At 40.0% G+C, this 24,142-nt stretch overlaps 1 protein-coding gene across 7 annotated transcripts in view; it reads left to right on the top strand.

Annotated features, from left to right (window-relative positions):
- Nucleotides 1–24,142, top strand: part of FGF13 (fibroblast growth factor 13) — a 659,009-nt gene that overhangs the window by 223,941 nt on the left and 410,926 nt on the right. The window lies entirely within an intron of this gene.

Genomic DNA, 24,142 nt, shown 5'->3' with positions numbered 1-24,142 from the left:
CATAGTGCGCGGGAGCAAAGAATTTTTAGTAACCACCAGAGGCTCTCCCTGATGACAGCCACCGGCGCCCTGCCTTGGTCTGATACCCCTGGTCATTCATCTGCTCCACTATCCTGCTGTGGCCAACACTCACCATGTTCTATGCATGCCCCCTGCTGGTTAGCACACGTCATAGCAACCAGTTGTTTGTTGTTCGGTTGTTCCGCTATTTGGTCTATTTGCATATTAGGGTTTTATATATATATATACCAGTAGATGTCCCTTAATCTTCAAACATTCCAAGTAATACGTTCTACAGAAACTTTATTACAGGGTCCTCTTTGGTGTGTGGAGGGAAAAAAAAGCAGGGCATGTAATATGGATGAAAGAGACTAGTTACTGATGTCTTCTAGCACAGTCCAGTTCTCAGTTATCCAGATCGATCAAATGTAAAGTTTATATAGCAGCTATTTTTAAAGTTTTCACCTATTAAGTGCTTACTCGATTCAAAATATTTTAAATCCTTTTACAATATTTTTTGACTGATGAATTACTTAGATTACTATTTCAGTTTCCAAAAATATCTCTTTTCCTCTTTCCCTTTCTCCCCCTCCCCTTTCTTACAATTTGTTATTGGATCTTAAAATTTTGGAATTTATGTTTTTTTAAAAGCATTTCTTTGGAATTTTTTAGAGTTCCTTTATGGCCAGTATGTGATCAGAGTTCCTTAATGTCTTACATGTGAAAGGAATGTGTATTCTCTAATCATTAGGTACAAGGGTTCATTGTAGTTCAATTAGATCAAGCTTGTTAATTATGTAGTTCAAAATTCCTATGCCTGTAGTAATTTTTTGCCTGGTTGATTTGTTACTTTCTGAAAGACATTTATTAAAACTCTTCTGCTATAATTATGGATTTATTGATTTTCCCCTGTAAATATGCCATTTTGTGTCACTTACTTTTAGATGCTAACTGCTACATTACAGATATATTTACATGTAATCATCATATAATAAACCTCTTTATTCTAATAAAATTAATAATATATATATATATATATATATATATATATATATATATATATATAATGACTTTTTACAGAGAGGAAGGGAGAGGGATAGAGAGTTAGAAACATCGATGAGAGAGAGACATCGATCAGCTGCCTCCTGCACACTCCCCACTGGGAATGTGCCCACAGCCAAGGTACATGCCCTTGACCGGAATTGAACCTGGGACCCCTCAGTCTGCAGACCGACGCTCTATTCACTGAGCCAAACCAGTTAGGGCAATATATTAAACCTTAAAGAGGAATTTAACTATTTTTTAAAATATATTTTATTGATTTTTTTACAGAGAGGAAGGGGGAGGGATAGAGAGTTAGAAACATCAGATGAGAGAGAAACATTGACCAGCTGCCTCCTGCACACCCCCTACTGGGGATGTGCCTGCAACCAAGATACATGCCCTTGACCAGAATCGAACCTGGGACCCTTCAGTCCGCAGGCCGACACTCTATCCACTGAGCCAAACCGACCAGGGACGAATTTAACTTTTAGAAGTATTGTAATATTTAGGAGATGGAGGCCTAATATTTACCTCCTGAAGTATATCATAATTTTTTAAACTTATAAATGTAATATCTGGTCATTGTGGAAATTAGAATTACTGATTTATTTTAGCTATCCTTTAAATCACAATTCCAACACCCAGTCGTTATTATTGCCAACATAGTTCTATGCATATTTTTTCTAGTTGAGATCATATATAAAATATAATATCTTGATTTAACTGCATTGCAACAAAGATATTTTCTCATGTTCTTACATGCTCTTTTTGGACATCATACTTCTGTACCCCTAACCACCAAAGTAATTAAAATGTAATTTGGGATACAATAAAATATACTTAAAATAGTAAAAAGAACAATCAAATTTGAATTACAGAAATTAAAGAATATGACCTAAACCCCAATCACATTATTTATATCACACTTTAGAAAATTTGAATTAGAGAATTTCAATGATAGTTGCAGTCCTTGGGGAAAATTTCATAGCAAAGGTGGAATTTTGAGGTTACATAACATTGTCTTCCTTAATGCTAAGCCAACGCCATTTAACTAAGGTACTAGGAAGGGCATGAACCAAGCCCCATAGTATAGAATGGGTGATGGAGGGTAGATAAGATATCAATAATGTAAAGAAAGACCCATCAGCTTCACTCTGGAGAAGGAAGTGATAAGATTCACTAAACAGGATGGGAGCAAGTTCTGGAGGACCTACACTGTCAAGACAGTTTATACTCTTTGTGCAAAAGACAGATGTTTGCAACTATGTTGTTGCCACATTGAAAAGAGAAGAAGGAAGAAATTCTTGTCTTTTTGGGTAATGCTGTCTCAACCACAAATCTCTGTTGAGAAGAAAAGGGTAGAACAAAACCACTTTAAGAAAGGAAAGTGAAAACCATTAAGCTGATTTTACTAGTGAATTTGTAATTCTAAGTAAGTAAAACCATTATATTTTATTCTTTTTACAAAGCTTTGAATTTTTTTTAATTATCCTGCTATGAAATAGAAAGGAACCATGCTTTAAGGAGGTTGAGTGATTTCATATGACCACGCTACTTGCCAGCCCTTAGGGAACCTAGTTTGATGGTTTTTCCATTACTCCATACTGTTTCTCCAGGCTAAAAATGATAGTCTTTAATGATGTAATAATGCTTGCTAGTCATTTTATTCCACAACCTTTTGGCCAGTAAAGTGTTAATAAATTAAAAAATTCTGCAGTACTAAATATCAGAATGGAAAAACCAAACATCCCTGGAGAAGGCCAGCCTGATAGTTGTTTTATAATTGATCTGTTTTGTCTAGACTGTATTCTTATAGAATTTTGCACAGACATACAAGTGTGTACTTGTGCATGTGTGCACACACCCTATGTTTACCTAGGTGTAGATCTGTTTTCACTGGTTTTGCCTAGAATTTGAGGAACCCATTTTACCAATATGCTCAGCTTTATCTTCAACTTAGGAAAGTTATCTTGAGTTATACTAGTATTTTAAGTTACTGTTTGACTTCTAGTTATTCTGGTTTCTTTTGTAGGAATTCCTGTGATGCCTAAGTTAGTTCTGTCCTTCATATCTCTTTTTTTGTTGTTGTTAATCCTCACCCTAGGATATTTTCCCATTGATTTTTAGAGAGAGTTGGAGGGAAGGGGAGAGACCTAGAGAGAGAAACATTGATGTGAGAGAGACATTGATTGGTTGCCTCCAGCACACGCCCTGACCAGGGCTGGGGATTGAGCCTGCAACCTAGGTACATGCCCTTGACTGGAATTGAACCTGGGACCCTTTGGTCCGAGGGTCGATGCTCTATCCACTGAGGCAAACTAGCTAGGGCATTGCCTTCGTATCTCTTACCCTCTCTATCTCTTTACCATGTTTCAATCTTTGTTGTACTCTGGAGCTCTTCATAATGTGAATATTTTGTTTTACTTTCTCTAGTGTTATTCTGGTTCTTTCCTTAATGTGTAACTCTTAACCTACCTTTCTCTCCACTTTTTACCCATTTCAGTAAATGGAACCTTCATCCACTCACTTGTTCACCCCAGGTGATTTCTGTCTCTGCATATCTACACACAAACCTTCACCAAGTCTTTTCTATCAAACATTCAATGTGTTGAATCATTCCATTTCACAAAACAAAATAGTGGCTAAATTAAGGCTAGAATCCAGGTCTTCCTGCAGATTTACAATGGAAAGATAAAAATAGTATTCATTGACTTTAGATCCAAGCACACCCTGGTTTGTTTCCTGGCTTCACCACTGTCCACCTGTGTGATCATGGGCAAATTATGAAATGTTTTGAGCTCTGATTTCCTTCTTTATAAGATGTTAAAATAGCTACATTTCAGAGTTACATCTTTTTGACAATTATTGTATGTTTTCATTTATATAAAGTGTCCAGAATAGGCAAATCTACAGAGACACAAACTATATAGTGTTTGCTCAGGGATGGGAGGATGTGTGTGGGGAAATGGGGAGTAGGATCTACTACTAAAGAGTATAAAATTTCTTTTTGGAGTGATGAAAAAGTTCCAAAATTGATCATAATGAGGCTTGGACAATTCATTGAATATACTAAAACCATTGAATTGTCTACTTTAAAGGGTGAGTTATATAGTATGTGAATTATATCTCAACAAAGCTGTTTAAAATGTTTTAAAAATAGTAAATAAAGGATGGGGAAGTTCCTGTGGTGATGGGCAATGGAATTCCTTGGGCCTCAAAACTCAGTCCAATCTTTCGGTCTACTCAAAGTTGGCCATCCAGCTAATGAATTTTATCCACTTGTGTTCACTGCAAATTTCTTTGGCTTGGTAGTGCTGGTAATTCTAATGCTGAGTTACTTGAGACATATGATAGTGTTGAGGGCATACCTTTTAAGGAGTTTGATTTACTACTCATATCCACTGAGAAAGATCTTTCAAAGTGGATTTGATGCATCTTTACTAGAGACATTTGATACAGTCTGAAAGATTTAAAAGTTGGGGACACACCTTAGGCCTCTATTTGTAAGGGATTCATCCACTGGTCTCCACAGAAAACATGGTCAGGGAGGTGGAAAAGAAATGACTCATCCTGGCCCTTGATTTATAAGGAGTTTAATCTAATTGTCTCTAATTCAAACCATCCTGAATTAACATAGCCCAAAAGGAAGTCACCTGATACAGAATTACTGAAAACAATCCCTGTGATTGGGGGTTGGGTGGGGGGACCTGAGGTGTAAAAATGTTCAGTAGGTATGAGAGACCAGTTCATCATCACCTTGTCCCATTTAAATGGTTATTTCTAAGGTTATATAATTATAGCAACTACCACATGATAGACTATGAATGAATGCTACTTTCTTCTTTCCTACATTAGTGCCTTTATTCATACAACCAAAGGGCTATTTATTGTGTGTGTGTATGTATATGTATAGTACATATATAGTATGTGTTTATATGTACATATATACATAATATCATTTCTCTATATTTCTATCTCTATTTATTATCTATATTAAATGTATTTAATTAACATTAAGTCATTTCAAAGAATGCTGTCTCATTTACCATAGAGGTCGGTGTTTAGTATTTGATATAAAGGAAGGAAATGCATATTTTGGAAATATATATAATAAAATGTGACTTTGACTGAAAGGAATTAGTACATTTACATCTTTCTTAAAAACACAAAAACTAAAATTAAGAAATGAGCATATTTGTATAGTGTGGGAGAATGTAACTGTCCCTTGAGTGGCACATTTCTTTTAGGATATCCATAAAAAAAGAAAACTGGAGACACACTGTGACCACAGAGAATGGAACAACCTAGATAGGATGTCCGTAAGGAAACCATGTGATTGGCCCTGAGGCACCTCACAGAGTGTCATCTCAAGTACTGTTATGGAGCCAAATGCTGAAACAAAATATGTTCTATTTATGCTTGGGAGACCTCCCAAGCCCAGCTGCCTTACTTTCCTCCTCCCTTTGCTTTTTTTTGCCAAGATAATGCGAGAGGGGAGAGATGAGATAAGAGGAGAGGGCTGGGCCAACTTCATCACTGAATTATACTATAGTATATGTTACATTTTCATTTTCATTTGGAAGGTATTCGATTGTTTATAAATTCCATGTTTATTTAGCAACTTCAGGATGAGAAGGGACTCGGAAGAATGTTGGAAGTCTTTATCTTTCACTGACCTTGGGAAAATTGCTTTGACTCTCTGAACAGCAATTTATTTATAAAAATAGAGATAGGGATAATGATGCCTTTCCTACCCTTTTCACATATTGCTTGTTATCAAAATATAAAGCACCAAACTTATTTATCATCACTTAGATCCGTGGTCGGCAAACTGCGGCTCATGAGCCACATGCAGCTCTTTGGCCCCTTGAGTATGGCTCTTCCACAAAATACCACGGCCTGGGTGAGTCTATTTTGAAGAAGTGGTGTTAGAAGAAGTTTAAGTTTAAAAAATTTGGCTCTCAAAAGAAATTTCAATTGTTGTACTGTTGATATTTGGCTCTGTTGACTAATGAGTTTGCCGACCACTGACTTAGATGATATTTTTAAAACCTCCTCACAAGTTCAAATAATTGACATTTGAAATGAGACCAAAATGTTTAACTCAACTAAAAGAAAAATGTGAACACAAGTGAAATATTTCCTACATATTAAAATAATAGAGATTAAAAATGCAATGAAGTATGTTGATAAGGTACAGGGAAGTGGGCACTTTCTTAGTCTTTTATGAGGGTTGAAATAATCTGTCCTTTTTAGGACAACTTGGCAGTATGTATCAAAACCTTAAAAAGTTGTGACGACTTTTATCCAGCAACTCCTCTTTTAGGAAATTCATTCAAAATAAAACATAAAAGATATGCATAAAGCCATTTTTTCAAGGAACTGTGTTGTCGGTTATTCCTCATAGCAAAATGTTAGATAAAGCCTCTTATCCAATAATAGGAAGTTAAGAAAAAGTAACACATGATGAAATATAGTGCAGTTCTTTAAAAAATTTTGGGACAAAATATTTATTGATACAAGGAAATGTTTTCAAAGGTGGAGATCCTCATTTATTCATCTTTCAGTATAGTATAACATTGTTTATAAGAATAATGGTCAATTACTGGGACAAAGGGGAATTCTATTTTTAACTTTTTGAGGAAACTGCATACTGTTCTCCACAGTGGCTGAACCAGTCTGCATTCCCACCAGCAGTGCACGTGGGTTCGTTTTTCTCCGAATCCTCTCCAGCACTTGTCATTTGTTTACTTGTTGATGATAGCCGTTCTGACAGGTGTGAGATGGTATCTCATTGTTGTTTTGATTTGCATCTCTCGGATGATTAGTGACTTTGAGCATGTTTTCATATGTCTCTCGTGGCCTTCTGTATGTCCTCTTTCGAAAAGTGTCTATTTAGATCCTTTGACCATTTTTTCATTGGATCATTTATCTTCCTTTTGTTAAGTTGTATGAGTTCTCTGTAAATTTTGGAGATTAAACCCTTATCTGAAATACCATTGGCAAATATGTCCCCTCATGCAGTGGGCTTTCTTGTTGTTTTATTTATGGTTTCTTTTGCTGTGTAGAAGCTTTTTATTTTGATGTAGTCCCATTTGTTTATTTTCTCCTTAGTCTCCATTGCCCTAGGAGCTGTGTCTGTAAAGATATTGCTATGACATATGTCTGCTATTTTGCTGCCTATGGAGTGTTGTAGGATTTTTATGGATTCCCATCTTACATTCAAGTCCTTTAGCCATTTTGTGTTTGTTTTTGTCTATGGTGTAAGTTGGTGATCTAGTTTCATTTTTTTGCATGTATCTGTCCAAATTTCCCAGCACCATTTATTGAAGAGACTGTTTAGACTCCATTGTATGCTCTTGCCTCCTTTGTCAAATATTAATTGAGCATAATGGCTTAGGTCGATTTCTGGTTTCTCTGTTCTGTTCCATTGATCTATATGTCTGTTCTTCTGCCAGTACGAGCAGTTTTAAGAAAAGTGGCTTTGTAATACAGCTTGAAATCTGGTATTGTGACCCCTCCAACTTTGGTCTTCTTTCTTAGGATTGCTGTGGCTATTGGGGGTCTTTTTTTCTTCCAGATGAATTTTTGGAGAGTTTGTTCTAGGTCTGTGAAATATGAAATTGGTATTTTAATGTGGATTGCATTGAATCTATAAATTGCTTTGGGTAGTATGGACATTTTAATGATGTTGATTCTATCAATCCATGAACACGGTATGCTCTTCCATTTGTTTATGTCTTCCGCTATCTCTTTTTTTTCAATGTCCTGTAGTTTTCAGAGTGCAAGTCTTTTACTTCCTTAGTTATGTTTATTCCTAGGAATCTTAATTTTTTTGTTGCTATGGTAAAAGGGATTTTATTTAGCTTCTCTTTCTGTGAGTTCATTATTGGTGTATAAAAAAAGCCACTGATTTCTGGGTGTTAATTTTATATCCTGATACATTGCTGAATTCATGTATTAAGTCTAGTAGTTTTTTGATGCAGTCTTTGGGGTTTTCTATGTACAATGTCATGTCATCTGCGAATAATGACAGTTTTACTTCTTTTCCAATTTGGATGCCTTTTATTCCTTCTTCTTGTCTGATCGCTATGGCTAGCACTTCCAGTATTATATCAAACAAGAATGGTGAAAGTGGGCATCCCTGTCTTCTTCCTGCTCTTAGGGAAAATGAATTTAGTTTTTGCCCATTGAGTATGATGTTGGCTGTACGTTTTTCATATAAGGCTTTTATTATTTTGAGGCATGATTACTCTCTTGTCATTTGCTGAGAGTTTTTGTCAAGAAAGGGTGTTGGATTTTGTCAAATGCTTTTTCTGCATAGATTGATATGATTATGTGATTTTTGTCTCTCATTTTGTTTATGTGTTGTATTACATTTATTGATTTGCGGATATTGTACCATCCTTACATCCCTGGAATAAATCCCACTTGTTCATGGTGCATGATCTTTCTAATGTACTGCTGGATCCGATTTGCTAGAATTTTGTTGAGGATTTTAGCATCTATGTTCATCAAGGATATTGGTCTGTCGTTCTTTTTTTGTGGTGTCTTTATCTGGTTTTAGAATTAGGGTAATGCTAGCTTCATAGAAAGAGCTTGGAAGTATGCCTTCCTCTTGAATTTTTTGGAATAGTCTGAGGAGGCTAGGTTTTAGTTCTTCTTTGAATGCTTGGTAGAACTCCCCTGTAAAGCCATCTAGACCAGAGCTTTTGTTTGCTAGAAGATTTTTGATCGCTGCTTCAATTTCTTTGGTAGTTATCAGCCTGTTCAGCTTTTGATTCTTTCTGATTGAGTTTGGGAGCTTGTATTTTTGCGTTTTTCTAAGAATATGTCCATTTCGTCTAGGTCAGTGGTCGGCAAACTCATTAGTCAACAGAGTGGCAAACCACGGCTCGCGAGCTGCAGTTTGCCGACCACTGATCTAGGTTGTCCAGTTTGTTGGAATAGAGTTGTTCATAGTATTTTTTCATAATCCTTTGTATTTCTGTGTGGTCGGTTGTTACTTCACCTCTTTCATTTCTGATTTTGTTTATTTGGGTCCTCTCTCTTTGCTTCTTGGTGGGCCTGGCTAGAGGTTCATCAATCTTGTTTATCCTTTCAAAGAAGCAGCTCTTGGTTTTGTTGATCTTTTGTATTGTTTTTGTGGTCTCAATGTCGTTTATCTCCGCTCTGATCTTTATTATTTCCTTCCTTCTGCTTACACTGGGCTTTTCTTGTTGCTCTCTAATTCTTTGAGTTGTAAGGTTAGATTATTTATTACCATTTTTCTTTTTTTATGAGGTAGGCTTGTAAAGCTATAAACTTCCTCTTAAGACTGTTTTCACTGTGTCACATTGATTTTGAATTGTTGTGTTTTCATTGTCATTTGTTACCAGGATGCTTTTTATTTCTTTTTTGATCTGTTTGGTAACCCAATTTTTGTTTAATAACATGCTATTAAGCCTCCAAGTGTTTGATTTTTTTTCATTGTTGATTTCTAATTTTATGCCTGAGAAGATACTTGATATGGTTTCTATCTTTTTGAATTTAAAGAGAATTTGCCTGTGTCCCAATATGTGGTCTGTCTTTGAAAATGACCCATGTGCACTTGGGAAGAATGTATATTCTGTAGCTTTGTGGTGAAATTTTCTGAAGATGTCAATTAAGTCCTTCTGATTTAGTGAGTCATTTAGGACTGATGTTTCCTTGCTGACTTTTTGTTTAGAGGATTTATCAAGTGGTGTTAATGGGGTATTAAAGTCCCCTATCATGACTGTGTTACTGTCGATCTCTCCCTTGATATCTTCCAGAAGTTTTTTTGTTGTTGTTGTTTTGTTTTGTTTTTTTTGTTTGTTTGTTTGTTTGTTCTTGTGTTTTTTTTTTATGTATTTGGATTTTGGATGCTCCTGTATTGGGTGCATATATGTTTGCCAGAGTTATATCCTCTTGTTGAATTGTTCCCTTTAGTATTATGAAGTGGCCTTCCTTATCTCTTATATGGTCTTCACTTCGAGGTCTAATTTGTCAGATATAAATATTGGTACCCCAGCTTTTTTTCAATTCCATTCGCCTGAATTTTTTTTTTCTATCCCTTCACTATCAGTCTGTGTGAGTTCTTTGTTCTGAGGTGGGTCTCTTGTAGACAGCAGATATATGGGTCATGTTTTCTTATCCACTCAACTACCCTATGTCTTTTGATTGGGACATTTAATCCATTTACTTTTAAGGTTATTATTGATAGGTACTTGTTTGTCGCCATTTTTATTCTTTACCCCTGTGTTCCTTCATCCCTTCCTATTTCTTCTTTTTACAGCAGTCACTTTAGCATTTCTTGCATTGCTGGTTTGGTGGTAATAACTCCCTTAGCCCTTTTTTGTCTGTGAAGCTCCTGACTTCATCTTCAATTTTGAATGATAGCCTTGCTGGGTATAGTAATCTTGGATTCAGTCCCTTGCTTTGCATCACTTTGTACTAGTATATTTCATTCCATTCCCTTCTGGCCTGATTGTTTCTGTTGAGAAATCAGTTGATAGTCTAATGCAGGGGTGGGCAAACTTTTTGACTCGAGGGCCACAATGGGTTCTTAAACTGGACCGGAGGGCCGGAACAAAAGCATGGATGGAGTGTTTGTGTGAACTAATATAAATTCAAAGTAAAGGAGCAGAGGGGAGAGCAAGAGAACCCTCCGTTCTTTCGGCTCTGCGGGCCGGATAGAACAGCCGAACGGGCCGGATCCGGCCCGTGGGTCGTAGTTTGCCCACGGCTGGTCTAATGGGAGATCCCTTGTAGGTAACTTTCTGTCTTTCTCTGGCAGCCTATAAGATTTTTACTTTGTTGTTCGTGTTTGTCAATTTAATTATGATGCGTCTTGGTGTTGGTCTTTTTTGGTTCATCTTATTTGGGACTCTGTGAGCTTCTTGGACTTTTGTGGGTTTCTTTTTCCCAATATCAGGGAAGTTTTCTGTCATTTTTTCAAACAGGTTTTCTATTCCTTGCTCTATTTCTTCTCCTTCTGGCACCCCTATGATGCTAATATTGTTTCGTTTTTTGTTGTCCCAAAACTCCCTTAGGCTCTCCTACTGTTTTTTAAGTTTTATTTTTTCCAGTTGCTGCTCTGCTTGGGTGTTTTTTCCTATTGTCTTTTCTAGCTCACTGATGGGGTCCTCCACTTGTTCTAGCCTACTCTTTATGCTTTCTATTGTGTTCTTTATTGCAGCTATGTCATTCTTCATTTCTTGGTTCTTCTTCATTTCCTCTTGATTCTTTCACACATTGTTGAATTTGTCTTCCATCCTTTTCAGCATCCTTATGACCATTGCTCTCAATTCTTTCTCTGACAAATTGCTTTTCTCCATTTCATTAATTCATTTTCCAGTGATTCCTCCTGTTCTTTCACATGGGGGCTGTTTCCTGGTCTTCCCATTTTCACTCCTCTCAGGGTGTCTGGTTATGTGCCTCACTCTCTACCACATTGACCAAAAGGCATAAAATACAACTCAACAAGACATTTCACTGAGGGAACAAAACGTGAGTGTATTCATGACAACGATAACCCCAAATAAAGGTGACCACCAGAGAAAAGAGACTTAGGGGGGAGAAAAGAGCACAAAAACAATATTGAGAAAAGGAAAAAAGGTAAGAGAGAAAAGAAAAAGAAAAAAGAATGGAAAATATACATATATTGGGGAAAATTCCACAAAACCAACAGCTAAACCAAAAAATGCAATCAACAAACACCCAGAAAAAAAGGAGGGGAGCTGAATCTGAAGAGTCAGAGCTTATTTCCAGAAGGTAAAGTAAAAAAATGGAATGAATGGGGGAATGGCCATGATTCAGTATAGAGGAGGTAGAAAGAGAATGAGTGTATAAGAAGAAAAGTAAAAAACAAAATATTCAATAATAAAAAAAGTTTCCTTTTCTTTAATCTATCTATCTATCTATCTATCCATCTATTTTTGCAAAAGGAGAATAGAGAAGGGTGCAGATAGGCCTGAGTTTGGTGAGTGAAACTAACTAAACTATTAGTAGAAGAAGAGAACAAGCTAGCAGAGGAAAAACAAAAGCATAAAATAAAAAGCAAAAATAAAAACAAACTAACAATCAAACAAAAAACAACAACAAGAAAAAAATTGGCTAGCAAAGAAAGAGAAAAGAGAAGGGTACATGGACTTGGGGTAGGGGAAAGAAAATTAGATATATGAGTAAGTCAACAGAGACTACTAAAATAATAATGCATCAATAGAGCAGATAAAGAAGATCAATTTTTAACAAGGAGTAAAAAGAAAGGAGAGAGAAAAACTAAAGTAGGGACAGAAGAGAAGCAGGATGAAAAAAGGGCCAGTGAGGAAGAAAGTGTTGACAAAAAGGAAAAAAATGAGATTGAGTAAAATAATGATAATAATAATAATAAAATAAAAATAGAATGTATAATACTAATTCATAAAAAATAAAAAATAATCATCTGTATAAAAGCCTAAGCAACCAGCCAACCGGTTGACTATCCAGTAGCTATGATGCACACCAACCACCACGGGCCAGATGCTCAACACAAGAGCTGCCAAGTGACAGCAACTTTGCAGAGTTCCCTCTCACACTCTGAGACACCTCAGGGGATGTTGGACTGCCAGTCTTGGCCTGATTCCCACAGGCCAGGCTGAGGGATGCAACCAGTAAACGAATCTGTGCACCGGGCCTCTAGTAATAATAATGATAATAATAATAATAATAGATAAATAAAAGTATATATATATATATCCTATCTAATAAAGTGGTAATATGCAAATTAACCATCACTCCGTCACAAAGATGGCGACACCCATAGTGGCCGGGGTGCTGGGCGCTGGATGCTGAAGGCATTGCCCCGGTGATGAGCTCCAGCATCCTATGTGCCCCAGCCCATGGAGGGAGGGTGGGCGGGCCTCTGGCCAGAGGCCCGCCGGGGCACGGGACACTGGCATCATTGCAGGCCAGGCTGCAGGCAGGCAGACAAAGCAGACAGAGTGCACTAGGCCTCCAGTGTGTATATATATATGTGTGTGTGTATATATATATATATATATATATATATACACATACACATATATATATATATATATATATATATACACACTGAGTGGCCAGATTATTATGATCTCTGAACACATAATAATCTCACCACTCAGTATATATATGTGTGTGTGTGTGTGTGTGTGTGTATGTGTGTGTGTGTGTATATTATATATATATATATATATATATATATATATATATATATGCATATATATATATATATATATATATATATATATATATGTATTAGAGAGGCCTGGTGCATGAATTCGTGCATGGGTGGGGTCCGGCCAGCCTGGCCAGGGAGAGGGGACATGGGCGGTTGCCCAGCCTGCCTGCTGGTCGAACTCCTGGTTGAGGGGACAATTTGCATATTAGCCTTTTATTATATAGGATATACACTGAGTGGCCAGATTATTATGCATTCAGAGATCATAAAAACCTGGCCACTCAGTGTGTGTGTGTGTGTGTGTGTGTGTGTGTGTGTGTATGTATATATATACTAGAGGCCCAGTGCATGGAATTCGTGCACTGGGGGGGTGCCCCTCAACCCAGTCTGTACCCTCTCCAATCTGGGACCCCTCAGGGGATGTCCAACTTCCGGCAGTCGGACATTCCTCTTACAATCTGGAACCTCTGGCTCCTAACCACTCACCTGCCTGCCTGCCTGATTGCCCCTAACCCCACTGCCTGCCTGCCTGATTGCCCCTAACCCCTCTGCCTGCTGGCCTGATCACCCCTATCTTGCTCCCCTTCCAGCCTGATTGACCCTACCTTGCCCTCCCCTGCTGGCCCAATAGGCCCCAACTGCCCTCCTCTATTGGCATGATCACCCTAAACTGCCTCTGCCTCAGCCCCCAGTCTGGCCTCCCTCTAGGGACACCACCCCCATTATCCCGCTGCTTCTGCCATTGCTGGCCTGAGCCTCAGCCCTTTGCAGCTGCCCATGGCTGCCTGAGCCTTGGCCCTTGCAGCTGCTGCAGCTTTGTCTGGAAGGATGTCCGGAAGACAACCACTCTCATTAGCATATTACCCTTTTATTAATATAGGTTTGGGGACCATTACTACCACGCAGAACTCAAGGAAAACACATGGCCCTGGCCGGTTTGGCTTAATGGAGAAAGCATTGGCCTGTAGACTGAAGGGTCCTAGGTTTGATTCTGGTCAGGGGCACATGCCTGGGTTGTGGGCTCAATCCCCAGCAGGGGGCCTGCGGGAGGCAGCTGATCAGTGATTCTTATCATTGATGTTTCTATCTCTCTCCCTCTCCCTTTCTCTCTGAAACAATTTTTTTTTAAAGAAAACACATGATCTTCACTTTGGGCTTTGTCATTTCACAATATCCTTTGTGCAGTATTTTAACTTCCCTCAACTTTCCTTTACCCACCCTTAAAATGCAATCTACTTGGGGGAAGATGATCAGGAAAATGATTCTAGTGGGTAGAAGTTTATTTGGTGGGGATGGGGTCCTGAAAATATTTAAAAATTGAGCATGGTGATGGTTGTACCACTCTGAATTCACTTTAAAAAACCAGTTCATTGTACACTTTAGGTGACATGTACAGTATATGAATTAGATCTCAACAAAGCTATTCTTTTATTTCTTTTTAAATAAAGACCAGTCTTATAATCAATTGCAGATGTTTTCAGAGGCCCCCCAAGATTTGCTTACCGTGTCCCAAATCATGGCTGTGACTCCCAGTTGCCTCCAGTCCTGGTGGATCTGGATGGTGTGGTTTGCAAAGGAGAAGGTGGCAAGAGGCTTATGGAATTTCTGCAACCCCATTCCCTCAGTCTCCTCATAGGGCACCAGGACCATTTCCACTGTGCCAGCTCTCTGCTTCCTTTAATCTGTTGGGCAAAAGAATCCTGCATGCTTTGGCCAGAAAGTGCATTCTCTCTTAGGTGGCCCGAATGCTTTTTTTAAGGTCGTTTTATGGATTCAAAAGAATAAACAGAGATGTGGAAAGCTTTTGTTGAAATCCTTTTACATGGTTCTTCCACTCTCATGGGAAGTGAGATGTGGCTCTGAATTCATCCCAAAGGGTGTCTTTGGGCAAAAGAACCCAGAATGGTACAACTCCTGCAGGATGCTCTACACACTTCTCTATTAGGACTCAGGGGGGCTTGAAGGTGAGCGAGGCAGTGGTGCCAGCACAGGACCTGGGAGAAGGTAGCGCTTTCTACACTACCCAGGCCACATGGACTGCAACTGTACCCACCCAGGTGGGAAGGGTGTTTCTGCTGTTTTGTTTTGGTCTGGCCTCCACCCCATCAGCCACGGACCTGTGTCTGCACTGAGACTGAACGGTTTGATGGTCCTAATTTTTGGTGGACAGTGGATGTACTCCTACCTCCCAGAGACTGGCAGTTAGACTCTGGCAGCTTCTGAGTCCCTCACGGGGAGAGCCCGGCCCTAGGTCAAGAACAGACTCAGGTGTCCTCGGCCAGGAGGCCTCCTCGGGCTAGGGGCTGCCACAGTTTGAAGGCCGGCCATGACCCCAATCCTGGCAGGGGTCTCCTCTGGGGCGCTGGCCAGCCTGGGCTAGGGTCACTGGCAGTTTGGAGGCCAGCCATGCCTCCCGATCCTGGCAGGGGTCTCCTCTGGGGTGCTGACCAGCCTGGGCTAATGGCCTCCCGTGGTTTGGAGGCTGGCCACACCCCCCGATCCTGGCAGGGGTCTCCTCTGGGGCGCTGGCCAGCCTGGGCTAATGGCCACCCACGGTTTGGAGGCTGGTCACGACCCCCAATCCTGGCAGGGGTCTGCTCTGGGGCGCTGGCAGGCCTGGGCTAGGGCTGCGGGTGGTTTGGAGGCTGGTCACACCCCGGATCCTGGCGGGGTTCTCCTCTGGGGCGCTGGCCAGCCTGGGCTAATGGCCGCCCGTGGTTTTGGAGGCTGGACATGCCCCCTGATCTTGGCGGGGGTCTCCTGGGGTGCTGGCCAGCCTGGGCTAGGGCCACTGGCAGTTTGGAGGCTGGCCATACCTCCCGATCCTGGTGGGGGTCTCCTCTGGTGTGCTGGCAGGCCTGGGCTAAGGCCGCTGGCAGTTTGGAGGCTGGCCATGCCTCCTGATCCTGGTGGGGGTCTCCTCTGGGGTGCTGGCCAGCCTGGGCTCTGGGCGCCACAAAGGGAGAGGTTGCTGAACCCGCTTCCTGCACACCTAGGCTAGGATACATCTTGTAGGAGGTGGCTTCAGTGCCGGGGGGCAGTGGCCAGGTCCTCTGGCACCTTGCCTCCTGGGCTGCAGTCCCACATCTCCCAGCACCCCCGCAGTTGCCCGCACCACCAGTCACCTCAGCACAGGCCCTAGCAGCCGAAAGCCGGCCTCCCGGCAGCCGGGCCACCACACCCACCACCTCTGGTAGCTCTCCACTGCTCGCTTGCTGCTGAGCCCTGTCTGCTGGGGTGAGGGCGAGCTCCGAGCCACTCCCACCCCTGGCGTGTGCACACTGCCCAGAGGCCCTCCCTCCCTCCGCAGCCTGGCTTGGGAAGCTGGCCTCATTGCCGGGGCTACGATGCCAGCATCCTGCCCTGGCCACTATGGGCACCGCCATCTTTGTAGTGGAGTGACGGTTAATTTGCATATTACCCTTTTATTAGATAGGATACACATATATATATATATATGTGTGTGTGTGTGTGTGTGTGTGTGTGTGTGTGTGTATTTATATATATATATATATGAAAAGAAAAATTGGTTTCCTAAGTAAAAGATAAGAAAAAAAGTGAAGTAATGAAGTTTGTTCACTTCACCTGAGTATTTAATGTCCCATGAGGGCTGGTCTAAGACCCCTCTCCACTGTTCTGTCTGCCATGTCTCAGCTTCCTGCTAGATAGTCAGCACCATGTTGAAGCTCCCAGCGATCCACTGCTCCTCTGTGTCAGATGCCACAGCCTTGGTTTTAGGCAGGTGGGACCACTCTGTCTGCTTTGTCTGCCTGCCTTCAGCGATATTTACACAAGCATCTATTTCTGACATAGCCTCTAGGTGATGGTGTTTCTGTATTAGTTTCTGGGATGAAATGGCCCCTCAACCCAGTTCCTAAGGGCTCCCTGGGGGTATTTCGAATCTTAGTTTCCCTGCTGAGCTCAAGGCTGGGTGCAGCTGTGCTGCTAGGAGGGGCTGGCTCTTCAGGAGAAAAATGTCTGTTCAGGGTTGGAGGGATCGGACTATCCCAAGGCTGGCTTTCTGGTCGCCTCTCCCTATTTTGCTCCCCAGCTTCTACAAAACCACCTTCCCCTGCACTGAAGCCTAGGTGAGTGTTTGTGATTGAAAGATCCTGGGTTTAGCGGGTAAAAGCAAGGAAGTTATAAAGACAGAACACTGTGCTGCTGCACCTCTTTCTCCCCCTGGAACTGCATGGCCAGTGAAGAGCTTTAGGCTGCCTTTCTGGGTACAGCCTCCCATGGCTGTGGGTTTAGATCTAGATTTCCCTGCTGCCAGCAGCCCTTTGGACACCCTTCCACAGTTGAGTGCTACATGTGTCCCCAATGTCGCATACTTGGTACAGTGCAGTCTCCCTCTGACACTCTAGGTCAAGCTGCATGCCTTTCTCCCTCCAGCTCAGATCCCTGATCCCACCAGTTTCCCGGCTACCTCTGACCATATCACAAAAGGCCAATATACCTAATATATAAAGTATTTGTAAATTGAAGTCCAAATGTCTAAAAACCTTACAGAAAAGTGGGAAAACGATGTGAAAAGACAACACACACACACACACACACACACACACACACACACACACACACACATACACACATACACACACAGAGTAAAAATGTTCTGGCTCATTCATAATTAGAGAAATTTAAATTAAAGCAACATTAAGATGTTATTTCCAACCTATGAAAATGATGAAAATTTAAGAATATGTCAACATATTGTGTTGCTGAGGCTGTGTGGAAACAGGTACTCTCATACATTGCTGATGGGAATGCAAATTGATCTTATATAAAAAGGAACTTTTAAAACTACTTAGTATGGGGGCCACATCTCTAATACTTTTAACATTAAATATAAATTAAGAAAAAGAAGTAACAATACTTGAAAAAAAACTACCTAGTACAGAGGGATATGAGGAAAAATGTGTTTCTTTTCTAGTGATATTTGGAAGAAGGCTGGTTTACAATGCTCCTGAGGGTCACTGGTGATACAAGTTGTATTATATAAGATTGTTCAACAGGCATTTATAGGTACTTAAAATACTTTCCCAAATACTCCCCCTCCCTTAATTTTTTAAAATATATTTTTATTGATTCCAGAGAGGAAAGGAGAGGGAGAGGGAGAAAAAGAAACATCAATGACGAGAGAGAATCATTGAATGGCTGCCTCCTGCATGCCCCCCTACTGGGGATTAAGCCTGCAACCTGGGCATGTGCCCTTGACCGGATTCGAACCTGGGACCCTTCAGTCAGCAGGCTGTCGCTCTATCCACTGAGCCAAAGAAGCTAAGGCATTATGTTTTTATAATTTATCATTAAAAAACAGTTGTGATTGGGAAGCCCTTTCCATTGTTGTTATTTTGATACTTCTGCTTCTACTCTCCATCTGACTCTGGAATCCAACCTCTCTCTCTCTCTAAAAAAAAAAAAAAAAAAAAAAAGGAGCTATAGTCATAAAGGTCAGAGCTGATAGTCATTACAGATAATGTAGCCCATTCCTGAATGATTTAGAGGAGGAAATGAGGCCCACAGAGGTTCAGTGACTTGCCCAGTGAGCCAAGGATCCTAACTGGAATGCTCCACAATTTCTTGCAAGGGGCATGTAAAATATCAGGCACATAGTAGGCATACAATCTGTGAGCAATAATAACTGATTCAGTTTCATTCCATGAGTGGAACTTGTCTTCTACATATCAAACTTGAGGGAAAGTGTTTATTTTTGTTATGGTTAAGAATCCTCCCAGGATCCTTAGGTAGCAGCAATCCATTAGCAATTACAGGCACAACATCATGCAAAGGCACCAACAGGTAAGTATGTGTGGGCTACTAAATTCTGGGCCAGTCCCACTATCCTTTCCTACTGACTCTGAGGTTTAGTATCTGTGGGCCTGCACTTTTAAACTGCCAGTTTAAAGGAGGCTTGCAGTTTCCCCAATGCACAAAGATACCTAGGGAGCAAGCTGGAGGCAGAGGGGCTGCAATTTAACCTATGCTGTGCTAACAAAATCATGAGCCCTGGCTGGTAACTGCCTCCTCCCAAGGAAGGGACACTGTTTACTCATAGGCTCAGTCTATCTATGCCTAAAGGGTTGTGCCTTCATTGAGCTTTTCTAACTCATAGAGGTGCCATGTAGGCCAGTAGAGGCCCTGGTGAAAATTTAAAATCAAGTCTGTCTGAGTCTAAAGCCTGTGTTTTTCAATCTTTACACAGAAAGCTGAAAGAAAGTTGAAATAATATCTAATTCAAACATTGACATATAGAGATAGATAAGAATTTAGGCTCTCAAAGGTTAAGAGATCTGCATGTGGTCACACAGTACAGATTTAAGCCTAGAATCCAGAACTAATATTCAATCCAGGGCTGCTTGTATCTTCAAAAACGCTCACTCTGAAGGTATCATACAGTTCATTTCTGGGGGAAAAAGGAAACCTGTAATTTCACAAATCAGGACGTCTCCTGGCCTAAACACACACTGTCTAGACTAGACAGATTCTTTTACAAAGCTGAAAATATATTCCCAGCATTAATTTATTTTTATAAAGTCCATTTACAAGCTCTGCTAGAAATCTCTGGTAAGTCTTCCTTTAATTCAAGGCTGGTGAATGTTGTAGCTTATTCTCAGATTCCAACCTTGAATTGTGGGTGACAATGTGATATAGGGGCATGAACATGGGTTAAAGTTGGATGAATGTTGGTTCTAGGTATTCCCCATGGTAGTTTTATAACCCTAGGTAGGACATTTAACCCCACTGAAATGTGTAACCCTCCTCCCACTTAACAGTAAATCATGAATATTTTCCCATGTCATTCTTTTACATCATTATTTTTATGTCTGCATAATACTAATTGTATGACTCAACCATCCCATTTAATTAGTCTCCTATTATGGTTAGATGTCTGGGCTGTTTCCCATATCTGTGATACTTACCTCTATCTCTCTGAGACCCATAATTTTGAATGTTATTTTCAAATAGCAAATTCCCATTCCAAATATCATTGGCTCAGAAGTTTCCAAATGTGAAAAATAAAAATAATACTATTTATTGAATATTTCCATGTGCAAGTTCCTTTCTAAGGAAATACTTTGGGTTAGGAAATTTTCAAGGTAGGTATCACCAGTGATCCACCCCAACTAGAGAAAAATCCAATGAGGCTCTTGTGGGAACTGTGGCTGTGATCAGCATAGCCTCTCAGTGTCCTGTACAGGACAACTTCACAGTAAAATAAAATCCCAGCAAATCAATTGACTTGTCAAATGAATGTCTTCCATGTTGGCATACTGACATCTAGAGAGCACAGTTTTCATTTTGTTACAATTTATGATGAGTCCTTCTAGATCATCTCATTATTCTTCTTGGCATTATTCCTAGTTGGAGATATTAAGAACATGTCATTAACACAAAGGAAGAAACTTATTTTCCACATTCCATGGCAGGACAGAATAGGTTTGATTCATCTATAAGTGGCAGCAGACAGCCAAAGACAAAAGTTAAAGGAAAGAGTGTCAAAGCCGTAGTCCTTATTTTGCTTCTCAAACCACTACTTAAGTTGTTATTAATTTCTCTTCTCAGAAATCTCCAGAATATTTGTATATAGTTCCTAGTGACCAGAAAATGAAATAACAGAAATTCACTCTGAGACCAGCTACCATAGGGAAGATGCCAGCAAACATGCTCAAAATGAAGTACCTATACAATTTCCTCTTTTACCCCTTATATAAACCTCAAAACTCTGTTTATGTCCATTCTAGCTCCTGCTTTCTGTGATTGCATTTTTAAATGATGCAACTACATGGGTTGGCTGTCCCATTCACCTGAGTTTCTGGCTTTTAAAAAGATTGTGGTAACACTTAACGTGAGATTTACCCTCTTAACAAATTTTGAAGTGTATACAGTATGGTATTGTTAACTACAGGCACTATGTTGTATGCCAGATCTCTAGAATTTATTCATCTTTCATAAAATCAAGTTCTTGGTTCCAACTAAAGGAAGTTTGGCCTCCATATGTCATGTACACATTGCAGTCATATATGTAATGTTTGCATATCCTTTCAAGCACACACCTTCTGCATACCAATAACAGCAGAGCTATTATATTTTATTTTTTAAATGATTTTTTATTGATTTCAGAGAGAAATGGAGAGGGAGAGAGATAGAAACAACAATGATGAGAAAGAATCATTGATTGGCTCCCTCCTGCATGCCTCACACTCAATGTTTGGATTGAGCTCAGAACCCAGGTATGTGCCCTGACTGGGACTCGAACCATGACCTCTCTATCATAGGTCAACACTCAACACTGAGCCACACCAGCTGGGCAGCAGAGTGATTTTATTTTATTTTATTTTTAATATATTTTTATTGTTTGAAGTATTACATATATTAGTACATATATCTCCTTTTTTCCCCATTGACCTTCCCCCAGCCTCCCCTAACACCTGTCGCATGCCCTCATCCCACCCCCCAGTGTCTTGTGTCCATTGGTGTGCTTATATGCATGCATACAAGTCCTTTGGTTGATCTATTTCCCTCCCTCCCCAACACTCCTCAGCCTTCCTGCTGTAATTTGACAGTCTGTTGGGTGCTTTAATGCCTCTGTATCTATCTTTTTATTCATCAGGTTATAATGTTCTTTATTTTCCATAAATGAGTGAGATCATGTGGTATTTTTCTTTCATTGCATGGCTTATTTCACTTAACATAATGCTCTCCAGGTCCATCCATGCTGCTGCAAATGGTAAGAATTCCTTCTTTTTTATAGCAGCATAGTATTCCATTGTGTAGATGTACCATAGTTTTCTAATCCACTCATCTGCTGATGGACATTTAGGCTGTTTCCAAATCTTAGCTATGATGAATTGTGCTGCTATGAACATAGGGGTGCATATAGCCTTTCTGATTCGTGTTTCTGGTTTCTTGGGATATATTCCTAGAAGTGGGATTACTGGGTCAAATGGGAGTTCCATTTTTAGTTTTTTGAGGAAACTCCATACTGTTCTCCACAGTGGCTGCACCAGACTGCATTCCCACCAGTAGTGCACGAGGGTTCCTTTTTCTCCACATCCTCTCCAGCACTTGTCATTTGTTGATTTGTTGATGATAGCCATTCTGACAGGTGTGAGATGGTACCGCATTGTCATTTTGATTTGCATCTCTCGGATAATTAGTGACTTTGAGCATGTTTTCATGTGTCTCTTGGCCTTCTGTCTTCTTTGGAAAAGATTCTATTTAGGTCCATTGCCCATTTTTTTATTGGATCATTTACCTTCCTTTTATTGTATAAGTTCCCTGTAGATGTTGGAGATTAAACCTTTATCAGTGATAACATTTGCAAATATGTTCTCCCATACAGTGGGCTTTCTTGTTGTTGTTTTTTTTTGTTTTGTTTTTGTTTTTTTTTCTTGTTGTTTTGTTGATGGTTTCTTTTGCTGTGAAAAAGCTTTTTATTTTGATGTAGTCCCATTCGTTTATTTTCTCTTTAGCTTCCATTGCCCTAGGAGCGGTATCAGTGAAGAAATTGCTTCGGCATATGTCTGAGATTTCTCTGCCTGTGGATTCCTCTAGAGCAGTGGTCGGCAAACTGCGGCTCATGAGCCACAAGCAGCTCACGAGCCGCGGTTTGCCGCTCTGTTGACTAATGAGTTTGCCGACCACTGCCTTAGGGAAAAACACTTAAAAACATTTTAATAATGTACTAATGTCTCTAACCTGAAGTCAAAACTTCTGGGTAAGGGTAATGCCTTACAGCAGTGGTCAGCAAACTCATTAGTCAACAGAGCGGTAAACCGTTGCTCGCAAGCCCCATGTGGCTCGTGAGCCGCAGTTTGCCGACCACTGCCCTAGTATTTTTATGGTTTCCCGTCTTATTTTAAGTCCTGTATCCATTTTGAGTTTATTTTTGTGTATGGTGTAAGTTGGTGGTCTAGTTTCATTTTTTTGCATGTATCTGTCCAATTTTCCCAACACCATTTATTGAAGAGACTGTCTTGACTCCATTGTATGTTCTTGCCACCTTTGTCAAATATTAATTGAGCATAGTGGTTTGGGTCGATATCTGGATTCTCTATTCTATTCCATTGATCTATATGTCTGTTCCTCTGCCAGTACCAGGCTGTTTTGAGAACAGTGGCTTTGTAATATAGCTTGAAATCTAGTATTGAAATCCCATCTACTTTGTTCTTCTTTCTCAGTATTGCTGTGGCTATTTGGGGTCTTTTTTTAATTCCAGATGAATTTTTGGAGAGTTCTTTCTAGGTCTGTGAAATATGCCGTTGGTATTTTAATGGGGAGTGCATTGAATTTATAGATTGCTTTGGGTAATATGGACATATTAATAATATTGATTCTTCCAATCCAAGAACATGGTAGGTTCTTCCATCTGTTTACATCTTCCTCTATCTCTTTTTTTCAGTGTCATGTAGTTTTCTGCGTATAGATCTTTTACCTCCTTAGTTAAGTTTATTCCTAGGTATCTTAATATTTTTGGTGCGATGGTAAATGGGATTGCTTTTTTGGTCTCTCTTTCTGTAAGTTCACTATTGGTGTATAGAAATGCCATAGATTTCTTGGCATTAATTTTGTATCCTGCTACATTGCCAAATTCATTTATTAAGTGTAATAGTTTTTTGATGGAGTCTTTCGGGATTTCATGTACAATATCATGTCATCTGCAAATAAGGACAGCTTTACTTCTTCTTTTCTAATTTCGATGCCTTTTATTTCTTCTCCTTGTCTAATTGCAATGGCTAATAATTCCAGTAGTATGTCGAACAGGAGTGGTGAGAGTGGGCATCCCTGTCTTGTTCCTGTTCTTAGGGGAAATGGTTTTAGTTTTTGCCCACTGAGTATGATGTTAGCTGTGGGTTTATCATATATGGCTTTAATTATTTTGAGGTATGATCC

The sequence above is a fragment of the Plecotus auritus genome (assembly GCF_963455305.1).
Source record: "Plecotus auritus genome assembly, chromosome: X".
Taxonomy (NCBI): Eukaryota; Metazoa; Chordata; class Mammalia; order Chiroptera; family Vespertilionidae; genus Plecotus; species Plecotus auritus.
Note: the sequence above shows the minus strand (reverse complement) of the source record. Positions and strands in the feature narration are given on the sequence as shown.